Source organism: Engraulis encrasicolus, chromosome 19 (genome assembly GCF_034702125.1).
Source record: "Engraulis encrasicolus isolate BLACKSEA-1 chromosome 19, IST_EnEncr_1.0, whole genome shotgun sequence".
Taxonomy (NCBI): domain Eukaryota; kingdom Metazoa; phylum Chordata; class Actinopteri; order Clupeiformes; family Engraulidae; genus Engraulis; species Engraulis encrasicolus.
The window spans coordinates 28,389,254-28,401,553 of NC_085875.1; the positions used below are offsets into that span (position 1 = coordinate 28,389,254).

Below are 12,300 nucleotides of genomic sequence, written 5' to 3' on the forward strand. Positions count from 1 at the left end.
AATGGGCAGCACTGTTTTCAATGAGCAGCATAGTTTGCATACTCTGGCCAACATTCCTACACAGCGCACCTTTAAGTAGACCTAATATGTAACGACTTGGCCATTGCCATTCTGGTAACAGCTAATTTAGGTCTACAGGGGTAGTGTTTTAAAAGGTTACATACACTCTTCTCCATCATCATGCATGGTACAGTAGTTCATATTGTGTTACATATGAATGAGCTGTTTCATTGGCCTGGGCCCACTCATATTTCCTCTGACAAACCAAATTTCATGTTCAAGTCTTGTTACAACATACATTAATGTGTATGTGGGCCAACTGTGTAATACCACCATTTGAAATGATCCCATGGGCTGCATGAAATTAAGATTTTGCCCCCTCAGTGTTATGTACAATAAAACTGTAAACAATACGCTACACAACAGAGCTGTCAAAGTCTAGCCATACCAGACGTTTATTTCACTGAACTCGCATCCCAGCATGCCCTGCACAAATGTTATTATGTCGTCTTCAAGTAGCATCAGGAAATATGAAATATCAGCACAGGCAACAGAGCAGACATAACATTTCCCCCCTCCCCAGGGGAGACCCAGGAACATCATTCATATTCTCAGAGTACATAGTCCCTGAGATGGCCTGGATGGGCCCTTGTACAAGCCGGTCGCCTCCAGGTCTGTTGCAGTAGGCGGCGGCACCTTGCGAACACGGCGGAAAATGGCGGGACCCAGCTGCTCAGTCACTTGCAGTGGGGCAGAACAGAATGACTTGAGCTTGTGGCCCCGGGTAGGCCTGCAGATCCTCAATCAGTCCAGTGGATCAAGTGTGGGGCTTTTAACCCTGTGGGAGCGGTCAAAGCACTGTTTCACTCTGCGTTGATGAGTGGCGACCCAGCTGCTCCAGTGTCTGGTGTCACGCACCATGCGGTGCAGATGGTAGTGGGCCAACAGGGAACCGCAGACGATCCAAAGGTAAAAGCAGTTCGGCCTAAGTTTAATGTGAAGACTAGCAAAAAAACACATTCTATTCATTTAACATATACTCAACTCCAAGCTCAAACCTGATAAAGGCATGTAGTATATTGACAATTCAAAATTCAAAACAAGGACCAACCAGATGTGTTAATTACGTAAACTTTGACAAAGTTTTGTATAAAGATCACCTGTCACATCGACTTGACTGGTCCCTTGAAGAAGAAATATTACAGACTGTACACAATTCAGAATCGTTGGCAGGCATCATTAATGTATCACAGCTATTCAAACCACCTGAAATAAAATATGACTTATAGTGGATCGTGTAGAATTATACTGTGAGTCTGCATACAGCCTCTGGTCATGCAATGACCAAGTGAAGACGTATGGCAGTTCTTCAGTCACTTGGTCATAATTCGGCATCCTGGGATGGGAGAGAGGAGGGACGATTCGGCATGACAGTCTGGTAGATGAAGATGTTGGCGAGTCTGGAGTTGCGGAAGCAGATACTCCTGTACCTCTACCCGGAGGGCAGCAGGCTGAACAGCTTGTATGCGTTGTGGTATCACTGCCAATAATCAGTCCTTCATAGGTGAAGCAGGTGTTAAATGTCTTGCTTGAGGGGAGTGGGTCCTAGAAGCCTTGTTGTAGTCTGTGCAGCTTCCACCCCACATAGTGATGATGAATCTACGGAATTCGGTGACACACTGGAAACAACATAAAAAACAGGAGATATATATTTTAAACAAATATATACATTTTTTTTTTAAAGCAGGAGATATATACACAGAAACATATAAATAACAATCTCAAATTAAATACAGATTCAGACATTATAATGGCTTTCCACTTGTTGCTGCATTTGGGGGAAATTATACATTTTTTTAGTGTACTCATCCCTCTCAACTTTCAAGCAGTTTGTGGAGACTCATCTCGTCTGAGAGAGCTCCCCTACATAACAAAGCATTCATTCCTAATCTGTAATTCATAACCCTATGCACTTACTTTATCCTGCTTACACACGATCAGTAGGTCTTCAGTTTTACAATGGTTTACTTGTATACAGCTGTCCTCTGTGTTCACCCCACACTCTGATCCACATGGATACACATTTGGATAAAGTGTCTGCTAAATGCATTGTAATGTAATATAATGTGATAAAATCACAACACCAAAACAACAACTAAACTGTACTTAAGTTAACCTTCCTCTACTTGGTGGGTTAAAAGATGTCAAGTAGACATATTCTTTTCAGCTTTACAATGTAGAGGGGTGATATTTGTGTGGAGATCTACAAACACAACTGGGAGGTTAGCATGGTCCATTCTGCAGGAGCAGCACTGAGCAATGTGTGCGGTGTGTGGGGGAGATAATATGGTTAGGTTGAGAAATATGGTTAACTACTTCTACTGTGATCCACCTTCATAGTACACGGACGTAAGACACTTTACCACTGACAGATATTTGATTGTCTATTGACCCCAAGTGATGGCCTTCAAAAACATCACAGGCAGGATAATGGAGCGCAACTTGAAAAGAATATGCTTTTTCGACAGATAAAGTAAAACATACCTGCAACCAAACTGGCAGCGTGTTCACTCATCATCTCCTTAGCACATACCCATTAGAATCTGTGAAAAGTGTAACATGCAATGAAATTAGAGTTGTCTGCCTGTACTGTATTGTGAAACTCAAACATTCTAATGACTAATCTTGCGGAGCGAGTAATTAGTGGTGTGTGTGTGGAGTCAAGTCAGTTATATTGTCATTTTCTTCATATGCACAGGTTATACAAGTAAAATGAAATTCTCACTCTATGCCATGTCAGGACATAGTCTGTAAATGTCAGTTCTGTGTATGTCTGACATTAGTGCAAGACAGGACACGTAACACTAGTAACAATAAAGTAATTAATTAATAAATAATTACAACAAGCAGCATTGGTGCATTTTATGTTACAGAGGCCAGCAGTTCTTGGTAGTGGAGGTCTGAGGTAGTGCAGGTAAGGTGCAGGTAAGGTGCAGTCACATGGTGCGGTTCCATAGGAGCTGTCTGTGTGTGTGTATGCGTGTGCGTGTGTGTGTCCTTTCCACGAGGGACAGGATCAACAAGCCGGTATGTACAGTATGATGTCAAACGCAAACAGGTCATTTGAGTAATCTGGGTCTTCACTTTTTCCCTTGGATGCTCATCAGTGTAGGGCCTCTAAAACTTGGTCGAAGTAGACAAATACTGAGGCACTCAAGGTAACATTTTTTTCTTTTATTATTTGGCTACAATGCCTACGTGTTTCGATCCTTATGTCCCTTCCTCAGGGCATATGTAAAAATTGTAACCTTTAGGAGTTTAGTGCCTCAGCATTTTTCTACCTATGTATGATGTGTTGTATGTTGTTGCAGGGTCCAGACAGTTATTGTTGGGTAGTGTATGAATGGGATAGTGGGGTAGTGTGTTTAGAGAATGCCAAAAAATCTGCACATAAGCAGTGTAGTCAGTAGATCCACATCACAAGATGAGATTCTGGGGGGTGAAATGGGATGAATTTGATGTGCAAAATAGAAAGACCACAGCTGACCGACCAGTATGACAAAATGTTCAGTTTGTGTATGCTTACCTGCAAATTAGTCTCTGGAAGTAGGAGGGGGAGGGCTGGATTATCTGACGGAGGCTGGACAGGATGAATTCCATGGGAATGGTTGAAGAGGGCAGTCGGGGTGGTGCCCGGAGTGTTTATCACTACCCCTCGCTGCAGCTCCTGGATCAGCTGGGTTGTTGGCACTGCCTGGGCTGAGGAGCTGGATTTCTGTTTTTGCCATGATTGGTAGACCCTTTGAATAACTCGTTACCAGCATGATCTATGTAGGTGGGAACAAGCAAAATCCACAAAGATGGTGTGTATACAGCAGGGGTGAAAGTAGTTTTCATGTCTTACAGGTGCTATACCCCACCCATCCCCACCCTCAACCAAACAAAATAAACATGAGCACTACAGATCTATAACTGACTCTTTCAGGTGTCTTCATATGACACTTGTCTCAAATGGCAGTGTATGTGTTTTTCCACACCTTGCCTTTTTTTCAGATGAGGGTTTTTGTCCAGCATTAACTCTGTTCTCTTACCAGCTATGTGCTGCTGCTGTAAATGTTATACCAGTCATACACACCTGTGCGCAACGGTACACTTTCAGATGCCTAGGAGCGATGCGATGGAGATGCCTAGGGAAATGCAGACATAACATATGATGACCATATGATCACAAGACTACTACTACTACTACTGTAACAAAACAACAACAAAAAACACAAATAACAGTACTAAAAACATTATGGTAAGCTTATTTAGTCACACAGCATCTCATTCATATGTAAAAAAACATGAAAAAATAAATAAAACAGCCCCACCCAATGAAGTTCGATATAGAGTTGGGGGAATTAGAATATGTAATGGAAATGGGCCATTTCATACAGAGAAGCATTTGAAACAAGGTAGACACAGTTTTGGCTGCAATGCTAGGTTGGGTGCCATGGTCAATAGGACTTTTTTTTTTTTTTTAATTACTATGACATTATACTTTAGCTGACGCTTTAGTCCAAAGCACAGAGTATTGGTTACAGTCCCTGGAGCAGTGTGGGGTTAGGTTACGTGCCTTGCTCAAGGGCACCTCAGCCATGGAGCAAGATAGGGAGTGGAAAAGTGGGATTCTAACCTGCAACCCTCTGATCTGACGCCCGCCTCCTGCTCTAGGCTGCCTACTTCATGTATAGATGCAAATGTAAGTTCAAACACATTTTACCTGCATGTACAGAAAGAATGGAATTTGAACTTGAAACACCTAACCAAACCTGTAGCCTACACACACAAAATGACTGCCCATGTAGCCTACCTGGGACAGAAGCACCAGCTCAGTAGGTTAATGACAGAACCAGTCCGAAGCAGGTACAAAATATCCTGTCACCTGAAAGTTGGGGGGAGAGAGAGAGAGAGAGAGAGAGAGAGAGAGAGAGAGAGATTAGTGAACCTGTCAAGCAAGTGCTCTGCTCAGAATGAGATTTCAGAGTACATATCGCGCTATTTACTCTCTTTAGCAGAACTTTGGCGCATCTGACGTCGTTTTCAAAGTTCTGCTTGCTTGATGAGGCCGAGATACCGCTTGTAAAACCAAACAGTATAAAAAATTATGGACAGAATAATTTGCCACGCGAGCAATAATGGGTAGGCTAGGCTACACAGTAGGCTAGAAGCAGCTGGCTGGTAAAACCAACTGTGACAGTCAGAAAAGTTTGGCGACTAAACCAATGATGTGACCTGGAAGATGCATTCAAATATAGCAGTTAATGCACATTCACCTTATCAATTAAATTAACTTACCTCCAGTCCAATACGGTCCAGCTAAACCCAGTACATGGGAATGCAGTCCGTAAAATCCACAATCCAGAGAGTGGTCGCAATAAAATGACATCATTGGTGTAGTAGCAGAGGGAGGGGGTCTGGGGATTTATGAATGAAATATTTGAAACTATTCAAAACGTTATAGGCCTAGAGGTTGTTGTGCGCAAATCACGCTCTGGACAAATTTATGTCAATGTTTACAGGGTTCGTTTTAATTCAATCAAACAGAAAAAGACTTGCTAAAATCAAAACTTGATTTTAACAGCCCAAAAGAGCTCAGTATTAGTTTGTGGGGACTTAACAGCATATTTATAATGAGTCGTTACGTTAAGCAACGTGAATAACGTTTTGTTTTTGTTATAAATAGGCTATCAATAAAGCCTCCTGGCCTTAAAAGATAGTGCTGTCTACTGCGCATGTGTGACATAAAAGAGAATGCGTCGTTATATCGACGCAATTTTGGTTTTGGTTTGCGTGATAAATGAGACGCAATTCATTCGAGATCACGTTGACTATGACTCCTTCGGAGGCTGGATAACCTGTCGCGCCACGACATGTCACAAAAGGCTGTGCAGTCCCGTGCACTGCACTGCACTGCTGTAACCCACCCATCCCCCACAGACAAACATTCATGTTCTGAAAAGTTCCACACGTTCTGAACATTTTAGCCGCTTTGCATTAAGTTTTCGAGCAGACACTTGTCCACGGTGACGCAACATCGAAAGTGAAACGCAGAGACTGTTCACAAATAACTGAATTAAACAGCATTTCTATGAAAATGTGCTGGGTGACCACACTGCCTATGCCTATCCAGATGCACGTATAGCAACAATGAGAAAGAGAGGGAGAGACGGAGAGAGAGAGAGAGAGCGATTAGCGCGTATCTCTGTGTGTGTGTGTGTGTGTGTGTGTGTGTGTTTGTGTGTGTGTGTGTGTGTCGGGGAACATTTGAAGTGAAAAAAAAAAACACCCTCCCCCACTTCAGCATCAGATGTTGGTGGTCTACAAGTCAATATGTTTACCCGACTATCTTGTAGCCCAGTCATGAAGTTCATAAAGCCATCGGTAGCCTATAGGCCAAGATATCCAAAATCCCTCCGCAAATTTCTGCATTGCCTGAGTTCATAGGCTAAAACAACTTTATTTAGGCCTAACTTATTTAGCCCTAACTTATTTAGCTTACTTTATTAGCCTTATTTAGGCCTATTATCGTATTTAGGCTTTAACGTGGGCCTATTTTACAAAATATCGAAAGAAGGAAAAGACACGACAGACAAGTTGAGGCTTACTGATCGTAGCCTATTACAGCAAATCGAACATGCGCTTTATGAACACACTAGCCTGAGGGCAAACATCTTCTTGGCACTATTGAGATAACCAGGCCATGCCATGAATTCAACTACCTGGGCCCACACTAAAATACTGACAGACTACAATTGCTTGGATCTTCAGTGGGTTTCGTGGGTCCGGGGGGATGGGTGGTGATGGCACGCTTGATGTATTTTTCCCCACCCCATGCATGCACGCGGACACACAGGGTCGGGACATTCACCCAATGAATGACTGAGTGCGGCTAAATAGGCTATGCCTGTTGCATATCGTAGCCTAATTATTCACACATCACGTCAAGTCACAAATTAGTAGTCTCTTGCAGTTGACCTATGCCAAATTAACGTCCTCCCTGTAAGGCTGCACTAATTCAAACAGGTAGAGGAGTCGGCTTAGCCTATAGCCAAAGTCTAGCCTATAAAATGTAGCCTATTTTTTGTAATTTCCAATTATCTAGGCTATGTTTACGATAATGATTTGTTGCGCTACGACGGTGCTCAAGACAAGTTGGAACATAGTCATCTCAAGTGCTCCCATTTTATTTTGATCCTGCTTTAAGTCAATGGGCGAGAGGGACGGATGAAACGGGTGTTTCATTCGTCCCGACAGTGTCTACTGACACTAAAATCCCTTTTGCCTGTAAACCTGACAACTTTGACTTTTCATACTTTCGGATATGTTAAAGTTTTCGAGTAAATCGCAGTGTTTCATTCGTCCCGAGTTTCATGAGTCCCTGCTCTCCCCTACTGCCTAAACTGTTACAGTTTAAATGCGTCCTCTCCAAACTGTGTGTGTGTGTGTGTGTGGGCGAGAGAGGGAGAGGGAGAGAGGCGCTTAATTCCCCGCAGAAAGAGCAAGGCGATGTCTCCAAATATTAGACAAATGCATCTTATTTTAGTTAAGTAGACATCAGGGATGTATTTTGCTTAATAGCAACGCCGACCTGATTGGTTCATATTGCTCTGAATAGCCACAGAAGGCTAGGCTATATTTTAATGGGTTTACGCGCGCGAGGTCATCTAACTGTGGTCACAGTCGCCAGGTGCTATTATGAGAGGAAAACTATAGCACGTTGGCAAACATTAAAGTCAGTTTAAGCCATGCATATGATGAACCAGTTTTCTTGTTTGAAAAAACACACTTCCCGGTGCGCAAGGCATTTCTGACTGACCCAGATGAAATCGCATGAGGAACTCCATGATTATGAGATTACATTGCATAGGCCTATATTTCCCAGCATATATTCCCCCCCCCCTCTCTCTCTCTCTCCAAACCCAGTTGTACTTGGACTCACTTTTAACACCGCTGGCCTTGAATCGCAGCACACATTGCAGTGAGCCGTGCCGTGTGCGAGTGCTGAGCAACTTCACCCCTAACGTTTAACCTAGACTAGCGAGTGCAGTGTTGTAAATCACGTGGAATAAGTGCAGCGATTACCTGCGTAGCCTACTTAATTATGGAAGTGAGTGTCATTTGGACTGCCTATGGAATCAAGCCTACTGTCACCAGTTTTAAAACCTAGGGCCCAAGGCAAAGATGACAGCGGCCCTGCCCTACGGAGACGGTTGACACGCATGCTCATTTAGGTGAGGTGAGACCGACTTCATCCTTGGAAACTTTTCGGCGGGACAGTACAGTAGTCTAGTAACGAACCTGGACTCGATCTACTACTGAACTAGGATATTGTGCTGTGTAAATAATTTGCATTGAGGTAAGTAAAACGATTGTTATACTTTTACCTAATAACTAGACTATACTGTAGGCCTACTCACTTACATTGTTCTTTGTTGTGTTTACCTGTGCTACAAGCTGAGGCAACATTTCTTGAGGTAATTTTCCTTTGGAGATAGCTAACATCTAGCCTACGGTATTTCAGATGTTTGTTCATGACTAAGTGCCATTAGGTCTCTTGACAGGCGTTTCAGTACGTATTAATTCATGTTATGTCATGTCATGGCTTTTAACTGGTTTGGAGGACAAGCTAGCGACCCTTGCTAGCATAGATGGTCGCTAATCCTTTTTGGACATTCGGCAAACGTCAGTGTTTAGAGCTAGATGACTGATATGCCAAGACTACCGTATTTTATTCTCAATTTATCGTTGGTGTACTATCATGGCCTTTGGTCATAACATATCGTACGGGCTTAGGACAGCCCGTTTGACTAGGTTTCAGATGCCTGCTGAGGTTTGGATTCAGAAATTATTTTTTTCAGAATAGGCGATATTGATGATTTGGGCAATGCTCCAACCATGCCAGTTATCGTAGGGTCAGGTGCCACCCACTTCGTTGAGAACATGATGGCTAATGTCAGGTCACGGATTAAGCTTATTGCTTTACCCTGAGCTCTAGTTCTAGTGCTATTCTCGAGTCCACATCGCTTTATGCAATATAGCCACCAGTTTCTTAGGTCGTTATCAGACGAAAGAGGGCAGTTTGTGACATACGTGAATGATATATCTTTGAGGACACAAAGTAGCTGCTGCCCTTATTATTACACATGCACGAGGTAATGTGATTAACAGAAATATCAGATTTGCAATAAAATAGTCCATGTACTCTTGTCACAGGAGAGTCCATCAGCTCACTAACACGGGTGAGGGACAGGGACCAAAGAGGAGGCTCTACAGCATGAGGAAATACGGCGATCCTCAAGCAGTAAGTTGATTTACATAAGAAAATGATGCAATAAAGGTGTCTATTGTATGTATAAAAAGGACTTAACATTATGGTCAGAATTAGCTCCAGCTAGTGATAAGGTCTTAAAGGGTTTAATTAAAGGCTTTTTAAATTCACCATCAGTGTGCCTTGGAATCTTTGGCAGGCCTTATCAACAGTCACTGGAGCTAAGTCTGACCATAATTTTGAGCAACTTTATTTCCTTGAGCCAAAATGCACCTGCTTATGAGAAAAAAAGTGAAACAGCACTCCTCCATAATCAGCATTCCTAGTGAACAGTTGAATTTTTTTTAGCATATGTAGAAAAGACCAACTTACTAGCCACTTTGAGTCATTATTAAGTGTGTGTTTTAATAGTAAAATTCTTTCCATTTTGGCTGGTGGAGAAAAAAGTTAATTAACAACCCAGTGTAAAACTGTAGGAGCAGACTGTACAGTGGAAGTGAATCCTGCCTGGACTTAACAGACCCCTATACCTAGAATGACCCAAACATTTGACTATTGCTCTTGTCACAGGTCAGTCCATGAGCCCACGTCTTCAGGCCAGGGGCCCGAGAGAAATTTCCAGTGACATGGATCAACAGAGATCCTCAAACAGTAAGTTGATCTTCTACATCAAATAAAGGAAATCATGTGAATTGTCTTTAAATAGAGCACAAGCATTTGATTACCAATCTTGTATAAGGTAGGTCCATAAAAAATCAAATGTGTGTGTGCGCGTGCCCGCCCGCCCATCTTTCTGAGTGTGTATGTGCTACAAACAAGGAGGTATCATTGGCTACAAACAAACTTATGCCAATTTTTTGTTTAGTTTTTCTTGATTATTTAGGTATGTCAGTGAAATAATATAATTTGCATAATACTGAACTTTTTAACCCTGTGTATATGTAGAACAGGACTTAAACATTTGACTATCTCACTCTCGTTACAGGTCAGTCCATGTGCCACGTTCCAGCCAGCGACCAAAAGGGGGACTTTCGTCATGGGGCCAGACAGACATCCTCAAGCAGTAAGTTGATTTACATGGATGCATTCTGAAGTTGAATTTAAGTAGTTATATTGTTGTACGCTGGCTACTATTCAATGTGTCAAAGTGAAATGTATTAATTGTTGTCCCATGAAAAAATGAACTGTATCAAATCTCAATGTATCGTTCCAGGGATAAGAGTTCAAGAATGTTGTTGCAGGTGAAATGATCATTGAAATTTGCTGATTCAATGCCATTTTTGTATCTTTACTTTTTGGAGAAATAGAGAGATGCATCCAGGCCACCCACTAGGAGGTGGGAAATCGTACGTAGAGGTGGCTGTACCTGGCAGCAGACTGAGATGGGGTGAGGAAGAGAAGCACAGACCAAGAACGGAATGTCAGACATTTGCCCTTTTTTATGCCCAGCACACACACACACACACACACACACACACACACACACACACACACACACACACACACACACACACACACACACACACACACACACACACCAGCATATAAACATGCACATAGACACAGGCGCACGTGCACACACATACACAGACTCTCAAACAAGATGAGTCTGGTGATGTTGGCAAATAATCTGAATCGATACACACGGCAATGATTCCACCATGGTGCCCCACCTACGCGAGTCCTGTCCTTCAGCATTGACTTTCTCCCCAGGTGTGGTGTACCTTCATCCGAACCACAATGGCATCCCAAGCAGCAACAAATACCTGCACGCATGCATGCTACGGTACACACACAAACACACTGGACTGTGAACTAGGTCAGACACACACACATGCTCAAAGTAGCCAAGATCGAAAAGGCTGCATCGGTGGCTTGACTGCATCCATTTTTTGGAGGAACACCTTTGTCAATTTGGAGGAACTTTGTTGTGGGAAGATATTTTAAAATGTTGATAGTCAGACTCTTGTATACCCATTCGCTTCACTTTGATGTATTTTGTAATTGAGATGATTTATGCCACAGTGCTGAATTAACACATCATGACAAAGATGTCACCTTAAAAGGTATGTTTGGTACCTGTGGGTCAAATGTCTCAGGAGCTCCCTGACTGCAGAATGTCTCAGGAAAGTACTCAACTTTTTATATTGTATGCCGGGTGCGATTTGTCAGAAAACCAGAAAGGGGGATGTGTTTCAGATGTCAACAATATCAATGGAGTTACATTAAACTATGATTAAAATCATGTGGAAAAAGTGACAATATCCAAACCAGAAGAGGGGACAATCTCCCTACAAACCGCACCCTGATTGTATGTATTTTACATGTTTGTACATGATTAATACATGTTCACAGAAGAAAATACAATGTACGACTGCAAGGTCTTGTGCGTTTTTCTCACCGATATCTTAAAGGTTTATGCGTTACAATGTTTAATGTTTATTATTTTGTTTATTTTCTGAACGTTTTTTTTTAATAACTCAAATGGATATGTTAAGAAACGTGTTTATCTTCTGGTTTGTTTTTTGGAAAATGCCATTTAAAACATGAAGGGATATTTTAAGAAAGGCTGTGAGTTTTTAAAAAAATGCATTTTGATCATTTTGTTTTCTTGTTTAAAATGTCATACATTTTCAATTTCCAAAATCTATTGAATGGATGAATGTTGTAGCCTACTAAAGATAATAAATGGCCAATTTGCATGATTTTTTGTGGGTTTTATTCTTTATTATTATTATTATTATTATTGGGAAGGTTAAATACATTCCGGCATATTTATGGGTTTTAATCGGTAGGGTTCTGGCAATCTTGTGGTAGGCTCATGGGCCATTTCTGGGTCTTCTGGCAAACATCTGGTAAGGTGCCGGCACTCTGTCGAACGTTCTTGGCATTCTACTGGCTGCTTTCTGGCATGATTCCGGCAAAATCTTGTGGGCCGTTTTAGGCCCGGGAGTAACCCCTACATATTGCGGCATATTTCCAGGATG

At 42.1% G+C, this 12,300-nt stretch overlaps 3 long non-coding RNA genes across 3 annotated transcripts; 1 reads left to right on the plus strand and 2 right to left on the minus strand.

The window, feature by feature from the left end:
* Window positions 1–1,608: 1,608 nt before the first annotated feature.
* On the minus strand, window positions 1,609–3,681 carry LOC134470089 (uncharacterized). Its single transcript, XR_010039145.1, has 3 exons — window positions 3,587–3,681; window positions 2,545–2,603; window positions 1,609–1,679 (listed from the first exon to the last, which is right to left on the minus strand). It is a non-coding gene; the product is annotated as an uncharacterized LOC134470089 (long non-coding RNA).
* Window positions 3,682–3,716: 35 nt separating this feature from the next.
* LOC134470090 (uncharacterized) lies at window positions 3,717–5,796 on the minus strand. Its single transcript, XR_010039146.1, has 4 exons — window positions 5,341–5,796; window positions 4,856–4,927; window positions 4,136–4,187; window positions 3,717–3,827 (listed from the first exon to the last, which is right to left on the minus strand). It is a non-coding gene; the product is annotated as an uncharacterized LOC134470090 (long non-coding RNA).
* A 2,505-nt stretch (window positions 5,797–8,301) lies between these two features.
* Window positions 8,302–12,018, plus strand: LOC134470091 (uncharacterized). Its single transcript, XR_010039147.1, has 5 exons — window positions 8,302–8,401; window positions 9,259–9,346; window positions 9,884–9,964; window positions 10,299–10,376; window positions 10,615–12,018. It is a non-coding gene; the product is annotated as an uncharacterized LOC134470091 (long non-coding RNA).
* The last annotated feature ends 282 nt before the right edge of the window (window positions 12,019–12,300 follow it).